Source organism: Panthera leo, chromosome D2, assembly GCF_018350215.1.
Source record: "Panthera leo isolate Ple1 chromosome D2, P.leo_Ple1_pat1.1, whole genome shotgun sequence".
In the NCBI taxonomy this organism is placed as follows: Eukaryota; Metazoa; Chordata; class Mammalia; order Carnivora; family Felidae; genus Panthera; species Panthera leo.
The window spans coordinates 59,970,465-59,986,996 of NC_056689.1; the positions used below are offsets into that span (position 1 = coordinate 59,970,465).

At 47.0% G+C, this 16,532-nt stretch overlaps 1 long non-coding RNA gene across 2 annotated transcripts; it reads right to left on the bottom strand.

The window, feature by feature from the left end:
- Positions 1-5,281: 5,281 nt before the first annotated feature.
- On the bottom strand, positions 5,282-10,230 carry LOC122201943. Of its 2 annotated transcripts, none has more exons than XR_006194387.1 (3): positions 9,995-10,230; positions 5,762-5,946; positions 5,282-5,564 (listed from the first exon to the last, which is right to left on the bottom strand). It is a non-coding gene; the product is annotated as an uncharacterized LOC122201943 (long non-coding RNA). The 2 variants fall into 2 exon arrangements; XR_006194386.1 differs by lacking the exon at positions 9,995-10,230 and adding an exon at positions 6,085-6,328.
- Between the last annotated feature and the right edge of the window lie 6,302 nt (positions 10,231-16,532).

Genomic DNA, 16,532 nt, shown 5'->3' on the forward strand with positions numbered 1-16,532 from the left:
TTAAAAAATATATACATAATATATATATGTATTAAATATTGTCTAAGCGTCTAAGACCCTTGGAATTTCCTAAGTGATAGGAGTCTTTTGTTATTCATTAGGAGCCTTTTTAGATCACACCTGCACGTATGCTAATGAGGTAATTTAGGGTGGGGATACCCAACCTAAGGATGGGACTGGTCACCTGAAAGACCCAAGTGATGAGAGGGTTGGCACTTTCAGCCCCATCCCCAACATCCTGGGAGGGGAGTGGGGCTAGAGATTGAAATCCATAAAAATCCCGAATGAGGAAATTTGGTAAAGCACATTAAGGTGCTGGGAGGGTGACTTACTCAGAGGGGACTTGGGAGCTGCACACACACACATACTCCCACCCTGTACTGTGCCCTATGCATCTCTTCCATCTGGCTATTCCTAAGTTATATCCTTTGCGTTTTGGGGGGGGTTATTCTTTTTTTTTTTTTTTTTTATGTTTATTTATTTTTGAGAGGCAGAGACAGAGCATGAGTGGGGGAGGGGCAGAGACAAAGGGAGACACAGAATCCAAAGCAGGCTCCAGGCTCTGAGCTGTGAGCACAGAGCCGGACATGGGGCTTGAACCCACGAAACGTGAGATCGTGACCTGAGCCAAAGTCAGATGCTTAACCAACTCAGCCATCCAGGCACCCCTGAGTTGTATCCTTTGTAATAAACTAGTAAACGGAATTCAAGTATTGCCCTGAGTTCTGTGAGCCATTCTAGCAAATTGTCAAACCAATTTATAGCATGGAAAGTACCAGTGACTTGCAACTGGCATTTGAAGTGGGGGCAGTCTTACGGGACTAAGCCCTTAATCTGTGGGTTCTGTGCTAACTCCAGGTAGTTAGTGTCAGAATTGAATTGACATGTAGGACACCCAATTGGAGTCCACAGAGAATTTGTTGTTGGTGTTGGAAAACACTCTAGAAATATACACACGGTTTGTATGTTTTTGAATAGCTCAGGGCTGTGGGTAATGGAGGGAGTGGTTGAATTTGAATTTGTTGGCTAAACTGGTCACTTCCATTAATGGAAGTAATTAACATTTATGAGTACTTAATATATGCCAGGCACTCTATTGGTCTTTAAAAAGTCCCTCATTTGGGGCATCTGGGTGGCTCAGTCAGTTGAGCATCTGACTCTTGATTTTAGTACAGGTCATAGTCTCACAATTCCTGATATCGAGCCCCAGGTCAGGCTCTGCACTGACAGCATGAAGCCTGCTTGGGATTCTCTCTCTCCCTCTCTCTGCCCCTCCCCTGCTCACTTTCTCTCTCCCTCTTTCACTCTCTCTCTCAACATAAATAAACATTTTAAAAGTCCCTCATTTAATGCTTCTAATAACCTCATCAGAAAAGTACTAATAGTAACCCCATTTTACAAGTGAAGAAATAAAGGTTTAGAAAGATTACTTGACCAAGGTCAGTCAACTAGAAAGTAGCAACTCTAAGACTTGAATCACCTCACCATACAATCCAGTAGCTGCTACCTGCTTGGGCTTGAATGCACTTCTCATTTTTGGCTCAATGCTAGCTCTCTCACCTGTTGTGAGGACGGGGATCTGCAGAACTGTGCCCTTTCTTTCCCCAAGATTTCTGAAACCAAGTAGGAACTGTGATGGGCTCTGGGCCCATGCCTGTCTCTCCCAGGATTCCTGGAGCAGCCCCTGGTTGGGAGGAAGATTTGCCACAGACAACAGAGTTACCTGCAGAGCCCTTTGGCCTAGTAACAAGAGGCATTGAAGTGGGGTTGCTTGGAGGGCCCTGCATTGCTGCTGACTCCCTAAGCAGAGAAACAAGAGCATCTCCAGCACAGATATCTGTTATCTGGATTTAGTCAGTAAGACCACCTCCCTAGAGGTCTTTGCCCCAACCCCACTTGAACCCAAGTGACCCCTCAGCCTGGTTCTGGGCTTAGGGTAGGCCCCTGGGTGCTGGGTGCTTACTCACCATCATTCCTGGGCCCCCAGCCATCCCTTGTCCAAGGCTTGGGACCAAGGTAAGGACTGCCATCAGCTTTGTCCTCAGCTGAGACCTACAGCTTAAATTCTGCTCTTAGGCTCATATGGGATTAAGGACGGTTCCCCAGTCTCTCTGGGAAGGGGTCAGCCCCTCAGGCTTATCCAGGGCTACTGATACTCTTCAGCTTCATGGAGGTCCTGAGGTGACGCATCTGCATGGCCAAGTCCTGAGATGGCTCCTCAGCCTCATTAAAGCCTAGGAATAATACCTTTGCCTCATCCAAGGACTTGGACGGCCTTTGTCCTAACCCTCAAGCAAGGTTGTCTACCAACATCAGGACTCAAGCTACTGGCCCTTAAGCCACTGCTCTTCCCAGAGGCCCAGAACTGGGGACTGGTCATCCTTGGCCTCTACTTCAGCCCCTTCCTGCTTGGGAGGGGCTCCTCCTCCTCTTCTACGTTTTGAAGCTGGACCCATTCTGGATCCCCAGAGAGAAGCTGGAAATGGACAAAAGCGGGAATCTGTTTTGTATTCACAATCCTGCTGACTCATGGTTGTTTCTTCTCAGCTTAAGATTTGGCTTGGGTATCCATGCTCAGAGGAGAAGGAATTATACTTAGTAGGCCCCTGGGGGTATGGACAGAAAAAGGGGACCAGGTTTTTCATTGGAGTTGTATGACTCAAGGAAGTTCCTCAGGGCCGCCCACAAGAAGAGCCTTCAGGTAGGGAACTACCCAGCCTGGAAACTCCTAGGGGAAAAGTAGGCTTAGATGGAAAATTTCACCTGCTCTTACAGACTGGGCACTTATTTGCTGTTGTCTTTGTTTATGCCCTACCTCCAGTGTAGGAGGGGCAAGTGATCCCAAACCATGTGTCAGGACTTTGGAGAATAGCTTAGGGATGTAGATATCATCGTGTGGGTTCTGGTGGAGTGTGTGAGAAGGTCATCAGAGAGACAACCCAGTGTGGTCTTCCTGAGTAAGAGGACTCTGAATAGGTACATGGAGATCCCAAGTCTGAGGTCTTTGGTGGGTAGGGAGTGTTTTAGGGCCAGAGATAGAGAAGATCCCTGAACAGGATGTTGGGACCTGGGGAAATGGGAGATCTAAGAGTGAAGTCTTTGATCTTGGGCATCTAGGTAAAGAGGGTAGTTCTAGGGCTAAAGGTTTTGAGCAGTGGACAAGGTCCCAGGTCCATAGCCCCTAGACAGGAGGAGGCAGGAGGGCCTGAAGTCGCTGGGTAGGTGAGGGAGAGGACCCTAAACCAAGGGTAGGAGCATTTCCACAGGGATGCCTCACCTTTGGAGATCTCTGACATTCACTTGGCAGTAGCCCCTAGAAAGATTGAAGGTGAAGGTAAAGGTAGGCAAGACCAGAATGCAGTCTGGGCAAAGGAAAGAAAGCAAAGCCTCAGGCTCCTCTATCTGTTTACGTATGGGGACCAATCCCTTGTTCATCTCCCTACTGCCCACCCATATTCCCAGCCCCAGCCCCATACCTCCCCTCCCTCACCAGGGGATCCACTGTTTGAACACAGACTACAGGTTCTATGCCACCAATGACGGACCACAGGACTAGAGCAACCGTCATCTTCTCCAGCCCACAAAAGCCAGAGACCAGAGCCCCACCCCTCCTTCTCCATGTGACCTGTAGGAAATTGGATCTCATGTCTAGGGTGAGCCAGTGTCCAAACCACTCCAGCTTTCCTCCCATATACCAGTCTAGCCCTAGGCCTGGTCCTGGCTACCTGTCACTGAGACTGTTAACAGTGGGTTCCAGGGGCACTTGGGTGGCTCACTTGGTTAAGCGTCCAACTTTTGGTTTCAGCTTAGGTCACAATCTTACTATTGGTGAGTTCAAGCCCTGAGTTGTTGGGCTCTGCACTGACAGCATGGAGCTTGCTTGGGATTCTACCTTTCCCTCTCTCTCCGCCTCTCTCTCTCTCTCTCAAAATAAATAAATAAACTTAAAATTAAAAAAAAAAAAACAACAGTGGGTTTCAAGGTGGTGTCCCTGTCTCCTCAAATCTAACCTTGCTTGTCCAGAGTACTATAACAAGCAAATCTAATCAAGCTCAATATTCGATGTAAAGGCCAAACACATCTCTTTCTTCACAACTGGCCCTGCCTCTCCTTCCAGCCTTCTCTCCAGTCATTTCCTCCTCCCACTCTCTGAAGAATATATTATGCTTTGAACTATTTGTAGTTCCTTGAACTCACCAAATTCCCCTTCACTCTGTCTCGTGCTTACCAAGTTTTTCACTCTCTTCTCTGCCTCGCCTCAACCCTTTAACATATGCTTCGAATGTCACCCCATCTCCTAAGACTTCTCTACTTACCCCTGATAGATTTAGTTGCACCTTCTCCTGTTCCCCCACAGTTCTTGGTACATACTTCTAAAACAGCATTTATCAAACTATCTTGTGATTTCCTAGTTATTTGTCTCCCTGATTAGTGTATAAGTTCCTAGAAGGCCAAGACCATGGTTATTTGTATTTTTGTATCCTCAGCATGCATCACAGTACCAGGGGCATAGTAACTTTGATCATAGATGCAGGAACTGACTGGTCCCTATGGCCTAGGGTGAGAAGGGATTAGTTTATAGGCTTTAGGGATTCTCTGACTTTCTTCCCTTCTTCCCATAGGCCAGACTCACTGTTTGGTTGACCCAGACCTGAAATTGATGGAAATAGGTCAGCTGGATCTGAAGGAAGAATAAGACTACCTGGGGCAATAGGGCCGTGTGGGGTGGGGGTGGGGGGAGTCACTGAACCAGGCTTATCTTGGGAGTTGGGGTGAAGGTGGAAGGAATGGATGTCACTGTACTACCCAGGGCCCCCTGATCCCTAAACCAAGAAAGGAAGGTAGTGGGAAAGCCTGGGTCAGTGAGGTTTTCAGGGAGGGATGGGTGGCAGGGACTAGTGGGGGTTGTAGGGTGAGGTAAAAAAAAAAAAAAAAAAAAAAAAAACCCTGAGGATTAATTCCCACATTGAACATGGCCATCAGGGAACTTGTCCTTAGGAAATGTGCAGATGTACCAGAATCTGGTTCACAATTCTCTGCGTGGTCAGGAAAAGAGAGGGAGTCAGAGAATGAGAAGGGGGCAGCTCTGGACCCCCAGGTCCATAGGGAGCCCCCCCACCCCCCCCCCACCCCGCCCCTCAAGCTGGAATGCCTGGCAGCTTTACTGCTCTGGAAAAAAGGGAAGAAAAGTCCTGAGTGGCCCCCTTATGCCTCTAGTCAAGTGTCTTCTTAGGCACAGGCTCCCCCTGGTGGTTACTCTTATCATCGCCATCTCCTCCTCATTACCTTCAAACATGCACACGCTTGCCCATTTATTGACTAAGGACTAAGGAAGCCTCTGGAGGTGGTAAATTAAAAAGGAGAAGGACAAGAAGATCAGGGTAGAATTCAGGGAGCAAAATCATGGAAGGAGAAAGGACTACCTTGGACTTGTAATAGGATAGTATCATTCAGAAGAGGTCCTGGGTTGCCAGAATGCTTCCTCTCTAGGACTGGAACACTGCCAGCCTGACCTGGATAATTTAGTCCAACTGGGGAGGAAGTTGAAGACACAGCAGAGTTTCCTGGGAAAGCACAGTAAGGTTATATTTTATATGAATTTGAAATATAGGAATAAGATGTCAGGCCTTATTCAAAATCAATAGTTTTACTTTATGCACAAAACGTGAAATGGAGGTGAATCTCCCCAAATAAAAACTTTTTCAAGAATCACAATTTCATAGCTAATAGATGGTGTGAATTGCATACTGTACTTACTTACACTGTTACCCCCATGGGTCCCCATTTCTGTCAGTAACAAAAATCCAGGTGGGGAAGGTGGCTGAATCAGGCCGTGAGATCATGGCTGAGTGGCCAGAGTCACTCACAAGTTGTAGGTAGAAGTCTTGGAACAGCTTTTCCTCTAATTGCCAGAGGGAAGGCCTGGGTCTGGCTCTGAAGTCTCTGCTTTGGAGCAAGAACAAAGATAAGGAGAGACAGTCAGGAGATGAGCAAGAGGGTGGGACTGGAGGATGGGATTGGACCAGGAGACAGACAGATGTGAATGGGGAGAGAGGCCTGGGAGAGGCAGGGAAACGCACTTACTCTGGGGAGCAGAGGAAGCTCTCAGTGTGAATGGTGTGAGAATTGAGGAAGGGGCAGTTAGGGGCGTCTCTTGGAGCCTCTTGCCAGAATTATAACCAAAGTGTAGGGCCAGCAAGACAGCTGATCTAGGTCTGATCTCTGAGTTTTCCATTATCCGGTAAATAAAGGAAAAAGGGAGGAGCTGGAATGAGCCAGGAAAGGGGAATGAGAGGGTGACCTTCTCCAATGAGGATGGCCCACCTCATCCTGCCCCCCACCCCCCAACTCAGCTGAAGGTTCTGGAGGAGCAGACTGCCCAGGGCTTTCATAAGTCTCAGGTCTTCAGGCTTCAGCAACCTGATTCCAAAGTGACATGAAGTGATCCCAAAGTCTCTATTATCTTTGGTTTGTAGTGAGGAAAAATGGGGAGAAGTGGACATTGCCTCCAGAAACAGCCCTATGCCGGCTCCGGGAGCAGCCTGGAGCCTTGAAATGAAAGGACAGGGTTTCCCCAGCAGAGGTGGACAGAGCCTTGATGCTGGGATTGGAAGGCTACAGTGGAGGAAAGGAATGAAAGGCTGAGAGGAGTTAGAGGGGCAGACAGGATCCAGAGCCAGGTCAGTGTGCCGGCCTTGGCCCAGGACACTGACCTGGATGTAACTGAAATCATTGTCCAAAGGGGACCATTGTCCAAATCAAGTGACCACTCATCACTACCTAGATTGGCTCACTGTTCTCATGACCCCTTTAGGGATAGTGGAGGGTTAGTGTGGGATACAAAATTTATGAGGAGGGGCGCCTGGGTGGCTCAGTCGGTTGAGCGGCCGACTTCGGCTCAGGTCACGATCTCGCGGTCCATGAGTTCGAGCCCCGCATCGGGCTCTGTGCTGAGAGCTCAGAGCCTGGAGCCTGTTTCAGATTCTGTGTCTCCCTCTCTCTGACCCTCCCCCATTCATGCTCTGTTTCTCTCTGTCTCAAAAATAAATAAAAGTTTAAAAAAAAATAATGAGGAGCTTAGCAGAGGGAGAACGGATACATCAGTGACCCACTTTCCCCATCTATTATACTGATCAGGCCCTAGAGAGTTCCCCAGCAAGTAGGTCTCCCATGTAAATGTTGGGAAAGGGAAGGACATAAGGTAGCCTTTACAGGGTATAAGGGAAGGGCTGCTTCAGGAGAGGAGATGGAATGGCTCCAAAGTAGAAAGTTTGGAAGTGTATGGCCAAAAGGGATCAAACTAGAGGACACTCAGACAGCGTGGCAAACATGGGTTGGATTTCCTAGAATTTTGTGGCTTCTCCAATAAAAGTTTTTCCTTGCAGAATGCAGCACCTTCTCAGGTGACCCTAGATATTTCTGAGACCTTGAGGGGTTGTATGTTTTGTTTTAATGACAAGTTTAACTGAAGGTAGGAGTAGGCTCTTGATTCCATATTTGTTGTTCCTGTTAGTCTTGTCCATCATCCGCTTAATTATCAGCAGTCAGACCCTTAACTCAAACAGGGTTCCTGTGCTCGGCATGAGCGAAAGCCAGGAAGAGAATCTGTGGTCAATCCATTTCTTCTCCTGTGAACAGTATTTTGGAAGCAGAGCTCAAGGGGTCATGTGGGTGGGGACAGCCAAGGAGCCATCAAGATAGCAAAGGGAGAGCAACTCTCAGTCCTAAGTCTGCTCTGTCCTTCCCAGCTCTGTCCCCCAGCTTCTATTCTCCATCACCACCCTGTCAAGCCCTGGCCACCCCTTTCCGTTCCTCACCTATCTCACATCATTCCTCAGTCTCTCAAAGTCATGGATTTTAAGCTTGTGTATACTGATGGTCAAACCCACTGATTCCACCAGCGCCCTGAAATTCTTCAAAATTGAATGCAGTAAATCCTCTGTATAATAAACTCTGTTGATGTCCCAATATCCTCCAGCTGGGTATTCACAAATGGGGTGGTGGTACAACAGTAGGACCTGGAGCCAGGGGGGGTGGGGGGGTGGGTAGCCCATTCCACATCTGCCACAATGTCTGTGCCTCCTTGTCCACTATTTCTGGGATGCTACAGAGAAACTGTGGGTCCCCTAACGGTATTCCAAGTTTCTCTGATTCCAAATCCACGTGACTAATTCTAGGAAAGGGGGAATTAGGAGTTGACCCTACTAGGACCTCCTCAGAATGAGATCCCTTGTGCTTAGTGGCTCTTTTAAAAATCTTTCCCTAAGGGGGCTGTTCCTGCATGAGACTGAGGAAACAGAGGTGAGGATAACAATTGGGAGATGCTCAGTTTCAGCCATCTCAGAGATAAGGAGAAAACTGAGTGGTCGCCCTGGTCGATATCTTCAAGCAGACCTAAGAGGAGAGGAGACAGAGCCAGGCTGCTGGCTGCCCTTTCATTCTGTGGACCAGGGCTAGAGAAGTTCTCCAGGTTTCTGAAAGTTTCAAACCTTCCCCCAGACTGGTAACTTGGTAGCATTGGGTCTCTTCCCCCACAGGATCAACCATACAACATTTAGAAGGAAGATGCCATGCAATTGTCTTTAGAGAGATGTTAACAGGGGAAGCAATGAGTGTGGTGCCCCACTCAGCGTCCGCTCTAGAGGCGTGAGAAGCCTGGAGAATGGGTATACAGTCGGCAGGCTGAGGCTCTTCCAGCCTGTAGGAGGGAAGAAAGTGGGCATGAAGGATGAACAAGCCTTGCATGGCTCTTGGTTCAGGAAGAGAATCCTGAAAGAGAGAGAGAGAGAGAGAGAGAAAGAGAGGAGAGAGAGAGAGAGAGAGAGGAGAGAGAGAGAGAGAGAGAGAGAGAGAGAAAGAGAGAGAGAGAGAGAGAGAGAATGAATCTGAATTGTTAGGCCCTTGCAAGAAAAGAAAATACAGAGCTTAGAGAGCTAGCTTAGGATTCAAAAAAGGACCCTTCTGGGGGCTTCACCCTGATGGCTTCCCTAGCATAGTGAAACACCTCTCAGTCCCACTTTATGATCATATGGGGGTTCATTTTCAAAAAAGTGTTTAACAATGATATTAGTTCATTAACATCTGGGAGCTAGCAGAAGACAAACGGGAGTGGGCAAAACTGGAACCAGGCACCCTGCTTGCCTCACTAGCCTTTGAGGCAGAAACTCCTCTGCCCTCCCCGCTCCAAATCCTGACATGAACTGGACACAATGCATTCATTCTGTTCTATAAAGAACAGCGGTCTGGATTCCGCTGATGCTGACCCTTCCCTGCCCACCAGCATTTGTACACCTGTTTCAATTTAAAGGCTCTGTGGGGACCAGGCTGGGAATTAAAGGTCTTTACTATCATAAAGGAGCTTCTTAAAGTAGAGACAGATTTCTCCTTTCAGAGAAATTAAATTGGAGGCACTTGCATTGTGTCGAACCCTGGTCCCCAAAAGATACATCTATTGCGAACCTCAGAATGTGATCTTATTTGGAATAAGTGTCCTTGCAGATGTAATTAAGGTAAGGATCTCAAAAGGAGATCATCCTAGGCCAGGATAGGCCCTAAATCCAAGAGGAAGTAGGCTCCTAAGACAGAAAAGGAGAAACCACAGAGATAGAGAAGGAGAAGCCTATGTGAAGACAAATGCGGAGATCAGAGTAATAGGTCTACAAGCCAAAGGACACCAAGGATTGTTCCCAGCCACCAGAAACTAGGAAAGAGGCATAGGACAGATTCTCCCTTAGAGCCTCCAGAACAAACCAACCCTGTGGACACCTTGATTTTGAACTTCTGGCCTCTAGAACTGTGAGAGAATAAATTCCTGTTGTTTTAAGCAACAAAGTTTACAGTTAATTTGTTACAGCAACTCTAGAAAGTTAATATACATCCAAAGGATGAGATCAGGTCTCTCTAAGGATGAGGTGTATAATTTGGGTGGAGGCTATCCTTTTTGTGTCAGAGTCATGACAGTAAGAAAGGGAGATAATTGCAGGAGACTCCTCACCAGGCTAAGGCTGAGGTCAAGCCTTAGGCCATGAACTTGACTTGCTGGCAGAGCTGCTCCCTGCACTTGCCCAAGGTGGTCTAATGCTGCTGCCCAGGATCTGAACTCTTAGTCCAACTGGTCCCTCTTAGGAAGCTAAGAGACAAGGTCCCCATTGCTCTGCAGAACCTTCTTTGAAACTTTGGTTGCTAGGAGAGGAGCCAGGAACAACAAAGAGGACCCAGGCCTTGGTGTTGACCGTGGGAAAAGGACCTGGCTTTGACCTCCGCCCAGGAAGGCACTGCTCTGCCAGGCCAAGCTGAGGCCACAATCCTGGGGACTCCTTGGATAACTTCCACCCTTCCCAGTGCGCAAACACACACACACACACACACACACACACACACACACACACACACACAATGGGAGAGCATTTCACATGTCAAAGGACCTCCCTATCAGTCACTTCATCTCATGTCCCTCACACCTAAAGCCCACAGGACAGGGGTTATGGTGCCCACATTACAGATGAGAAAACTAAGCTGCAAACTGACAAGCTGGATCCCTGGATAATAAGCAAGAGCCAGGACTATAAAGGAGACGGGTCTGCAGGCTTTAGGCCAGTGCCCTTCCTCTTCCCCCAGGGATGTGGGTAATTCAGCTCCAGGATAGGATCCCCCAGCCATGAGTGGAATGCCCTAGCAGAATTTTAACTTTGGACTTGGGGAAGAAGTCCCTAAGGTGTATGAACAAAAGACTAAGAGCATTGAGATATGTAAACCAAAACAGGTACATGTAAAATTACATCCCTCCATTTTAATTAGACCTGACCTTCAAGAGAGCCTGCCTGCCCACTCAGATTTGTGGCATTCCTCTACCCTTTCATGCACTCTGAACTGTTTGAAGTGTACCTGGAGATTCCCTGGAGTCTCCTTGTGGAGACTCACAGGGATTTAATCCTGCCTTCACCACCTATTGCCTGTGTGTGTAACCCTAAATAACTTTTATAACCTCTCTGAGCCTAAACTTCCTCAGTCACAAAATAGGAAAAGTAATGGTATCTGCCTTATAGGATAGTTTTGAGGATTAAAAGAGAGAATGAATATGGCAAAAACTACTGTAAATTGTAAATTCTATACATAGCACTTGGAAGGTACTCATAGTTAGGAAACTCAGGGATCTCTAAGGTCAGTTTCTCTAACTCTGTTTTACACAGAAGGAAACTGAGGCTTGGAGGTTAAGTGACTGAGAAACGTTCACAAAGTACGGCAGAATTGTATCATACAAAGGGGTTAGGTTCTAAAGTCAATGTATTGGTCAAAAACTGAATATAGTTAAAACATGAACATTCCTTAAATCATCCATAAAGTAAAGCCAACCTCTCAATAAGTCCCCCTCAGCTAGTTTGGAACCAATTGCTGTTTCAAAGCTTAAGCACCAGATTTGGAATTTGGCTTGCTTTTAGGGTCCATATTGTGTGGAAAGTGCTTGAATCGATGAACTCACACTTAGTATGATGCCATCTTCCTTCTCGCCCGGCCAGTTATTTAAAATGGAATGGCTCATGGGGTGCCTGGGTGGCTCAGTTGGTTGAGCATCCAACTTCAGTTCAGGTCATGATCTCACAGTTCATGAGTTCGTGAGTGTGAGCCCCTCATTGGGCTCACTGCTGTGAGGGCAGCACCCACTTTGGATCCTCTGTCCCCCTGTCTCTCTGCCCCTCCCCCACTTACGGGTTCTTTCAAAAATAAATGAAAACATTTTTAATTAATTAATTTAAAATAAAATGGAATGGCTCTCTGCTCAGTGCACATAGCTGTACTGGCCCTCAGTTAAAGCCCATGGTGCAGCTCCATTGTGGTTAAAGCAAGATTCAAACCTAATAGCTATGCCTCCCTCCCAAGCATTTGTTCTTCCAGCTAGGGTGTCCTGACTGTCACCAGTGTAGGCCTTCTTTTTCCTGAGTCTGCTTTGGGTCGCTCACCCACTCACAGCCACTCCCCAAACCCATCCCTCTCATTTTCAATCAGCTCAAACAAGGATTCCAGCACCAGCTTTTGATGCTCTGATAATCTAATATATAAAAAGAAATACATAGTTGGTCTTTGTCCCCATTTCTGGCACAGAGCTCCTAAAACTCTTGGAATTTCCTAAGTGATAAAGAGCAGTAAATGTGTCTTGAGATTCATAACAAACCTCTTTCAACTACACCTGAGTTTATGTTAATGCGGTGACTTCTGGAAAGTACCTAAGGCTGAGGGCTGGTTGCCACGGGAACCAGCCAAGTGACTGGAGGTTGGCACTTTCGGTCTCCCCCCCACCTCCCCCACCACCACCACCACCACCACTAGGGGAGGATGAGGAACTGGAGGTTGAATCAGTCACCCATGGCCAATGATTTAATCAATCACACCTCAGTAATGAAGCCTCCATTACTTTTAGTTTGGTGAACTGGAATGCATCTTTGTGCCAGGAAGGTGATGTAGTCCAAACTCCACAGGGACAGAGTTCTTGTGTTCCAGACTATTCTGGACTTTGCCCTATGTATCTCTTTATCTGGCTGTTCATTCATATCCTTTAATATCCTTTGCAATAAACTGGTAATCTAGTAAGTAAACTGGTTTCCTGTGTGCCACTCTAGCAAATTAGTCAAACTGGAGAGAGGATCATGGGAATATCCAATTTATATTTAGTCTTCTAGGTATTAAAAAAAAAAAAAAAAAAAAAAAAAAGGATGGGAGGGCCTGGCTGGCTCAGTCCACAGAGCATACAACTCTTGATCTCAGGGTTATGAGTTCAAGTCCCATGCTGGGTGAAGAGCTTATTTTAAGATAAAATAAAATACATTAAGTATAGCCAGTCCATCAGAAGCACAGGTTAACAACCTAGACTTTTGCCTGGTGTCTGAAGTGGGGGGGGGGGCAGTCTTGTGGGACCAAACCCTTAATCTGTGGGATCTGATACTATCTTCAGTGAGATGGCATCAGAATTGAGTTGAACTGTAGGACACCCAGCTGGTGTCATAGAATTGCTTGGTGGGGTTGAAAAACAAACAAAACAAAACAAAACAAAACAAAACAAAACAAAACAAAAAAACACTTAATGAAGATGACCATGGAGGGCAATCTAATGTTGATCCCCCAGCAAGGACCTGAAGTCTCAGGGCGACAGGATGATAGCACACCACTAGAACTCCTCAACCCTCCTAGTTCCACTGCAGGCTGCCTCCACTTTGCCTAGTAGGTTGGATTGGACTTTTCTGATGAGATCCCATCCATAGAAAGTGTTTATATCCATGTCCTAGGAGGTAAAAGGAATAAGATCAGGATACCAAGAATAAGGAGAAGTTTGAGGGAAAGCGTTTCCCTGACCAAAAATGATCCCTAGGGAAAAGGGACAGAGAAATGAGATTGGATGGGCTGGGGTCTTACATCTGTGACTATGATGACTGGAATCTGAGTGTGATGAGGCTCTCCAGGAGGCTGGGATTCTGGAATGGGGATGGGATCTGAGTCTGGGACACCAAGGGAAACTCCCAGGGGTGGAGGGAGAGGGAGAGTTGAGTCTGGAGGATGGACTTGGGGAGGAGGGAAGGTTTTACATGTTGTTTCTGAAGGAGTAGCCACCGTAGGAAATGACCTCATGCAGCTGCCTATTGCTTATGAAGCTGCAGATGTTCTAGCCCCTGGGGAGATAAGGCAGGAGGACAAGGGGAAAAGAACTCAAGGCCAGGTCATAATGCAGAGAGGTTCAGAGAATCAGGAGAGGAGAATGGGGTAGAAGATAGGTGGAGGTGAGGGAGTTAGGAGGGGAAGGGAGGAGATGGGGAGTCAGGGATGAAGGAAAATGGAAAAGGGTCACAGGCAAATGAGAAGAACCAGGGTATGGGCAGGAGTTGGGTTTGGGGAGCTCTGGGTAATGAAAGTGGGTGGTTCTTGGAGGAATGAGGCCCAGATAGTCAAAGTGAGGAGCAAATTGCACAAGGTATGGCAGAGTCACGGGTTAGGATGGGATCTCTCTGAGGAGACCAGAGGTGGCTTCTGGCCTCAGGGACCAGCTTTTGGATAGGAGAGGTGGACACTGGGTAAGGGAAGGGCAACAAGCAAAAGGAGTATGGTCATGGCCACCAGGAAGCAGGCAGGCAGGTGGTGCTGGGGACTGGACTGATAGAACAAACAGCCCTGCAGAACTCACAGAGCAGCCAGACAAGCTGAGATCAGATAGGAAGAGCACCAGACTGGAGATGAAGGCAAATGCCAGGCCCAGTTATGTAGCCAGCCTCAGATTTCAAGACCTGGGAGAAAGATAGGAGGGAATGTGGTCTGAGCCTTCAGCCAGACATCTGGGTAGCTCCTCATAGTCCTACGTCCTGTGTGTGCAGGGCAGGGAAGGGCGGTGGCAGGGGAGGCCTCTGGAGGCCAGAGCTCCCTTTATCTTCCTGTAGATGTCCCACTGGCTGTCCTTGTTTTTTATGCTGTCAGCAAGTTTAGGTCTAGGTGGGGGAGGAGGCAGAGTGATGAAGCAGAATGGACCCAATTAGCCAGCACCTGTTGAGGAAAGAGGGGACAGGGGCGCCTGGGTGGCTGTTGGTTGAGCATCCGACTTTGGCTCAGGTCATTATCTCACAGCTCGTGAGTTCGAGCCCCGCGTCAGGCTCAGAGCCTGGAGCCTGCTTCTACTTCTGTGTCTCCCTTTCTCTCTGACCTTAACCCACTCGCATTCTGTCTCTGTCTCTCTCAAAAATTAATAAACATTAAAAAAAATTAAAAAAAAAAAGGAAAGAGGGGACAGTCTGCCCAGTGCTCCTTCCTTACACCATCCAGAAAGCATCCTAATGCCCTGACATGGGATAGTGGGGTGCTCCAGAACCCTGCTGCTTTGTTGCTAGACTATCCAATGTAATTCACAATTTCCTAGTTCCCAACTCTACTATCCTCTACTCCAGTCCTCCCACGTGTCCCATTTCAGGGTCCCATCCATTCCCACTTCTGTGGGCCTCGAAGCATCCTCTAGGGCAACCTCCTGGCAATGAGCTAGCTGGGAGAGGGAAAGTGGAGGGACTATGTCTGATCTGACGGGTGATGGGGACAGAGAAGTCCTAGCCACTACCCACCCATCCCCACCCCCAATCTCCCAGACTTCTGGGCATATCAAATGGCTCATCTTTATTGAAAGCTTACTGTGTACCAGGCATTTTCTAGACTCTCTTGTCAATTCATCCCCCTAACAATCCTCTAAGAGGTGCTGTTATGATGCCCATTTTAGACATGAGGAAACAGGCTCCAAGAGGTTAAATAACTTGTTCAGTTCGGTTACCTATAAGTGGATGGGCAAGGATCCAAAACAGCAGCAACTATAGCAAAAGCCCATGCTCTGAACCACTGCGGCGTGTTCACTCCAAGGATCCCTGTTTTACTTCCTGACATCTGTGTCCTCTCAGTTCCTCCAAACCTCAACAGTTGCCTTCCATCCTTCCCACTCATCACTCCCCATATTTAGTGAGCAGCCACACTGTATCTATTCTCCTCCTTCTTGACCCAGTCCTACCACAGGTGCCCTAATTCAGCTCTAATCAGGTCTTTGTTACTTCCCACCAGGAGTCTGTCTCTTTTGTGGTTAGTGTTGTTAGAAAGGTAGCATGAGTACATTCAAGGAAATTTGAAAATAGCAAAGAGAAGAAAAATTCAGTTAGAATCCAATCATCTTGGGGTGCCTGGGTATCTCAGTCAGTTAAGTGTCTAACTCTTGATTTTGGCTTAGGTCATGATCTCCCGGTTCATGTGGGGAGCCTGGGTGGCTGACAACACAGAACCTGCTTGGGATTCTCTCTCTCCCCCTCTACTGCTTGTGCTCTCTCTCTCTCTCTCAAAATAAATAAACATTAAAAAATATATTTTTTTAATAAAGAATCCAATCATCTTATTACGACCATTGTACATTCTTCCCATGTGTTTTTCCAAGGCATAGGCCTTTTTACATAATTATAGCCACTAGTTTTTATCCTACTTTTTCAGTTAACATTTATCATAAGTGGTTTTTTTTTTTTTCACATTCTTTTAACCTCTTGGTAAACATAATTCTGATGGCTGTGTCGCATTCCACTATTAGGATGTCTGAGTTAACCAAGCCATTCTCCTACCCATCACTGTCTGAAGTTTCCCAATTTTCTGTATTACAAGTGATGCTGTGGTTCCCAGAAATGGAACTAATGGGTCAAATGATGTGCACATTAACACAAGTTGCTTTTCTGAGAGATTAGCTCACTCAAAGTGTATGATATTCTAGTCTCTTCACATCTTTCCCAGCATTAAGACTGTTGAACATCTCTGCTTCTTCCGTATGATCCCATTTATGTATTTTAAAAACAGGCAAAACCAGTCATGGGGTTAACAATCAATACAGTGGTTACCCTTGGAAGAGAAGGGTCATGAGGAAGACTTCTGGGGCGTTGGTAATGTTCTACTTCTCGCTGTCAGCGCTGGTTACAGAGTGTGTGCAGTTTGAGAAGATTGTCAAATTGTACATGTATGATATGTGTACTTTTCTGTATGTTATACTT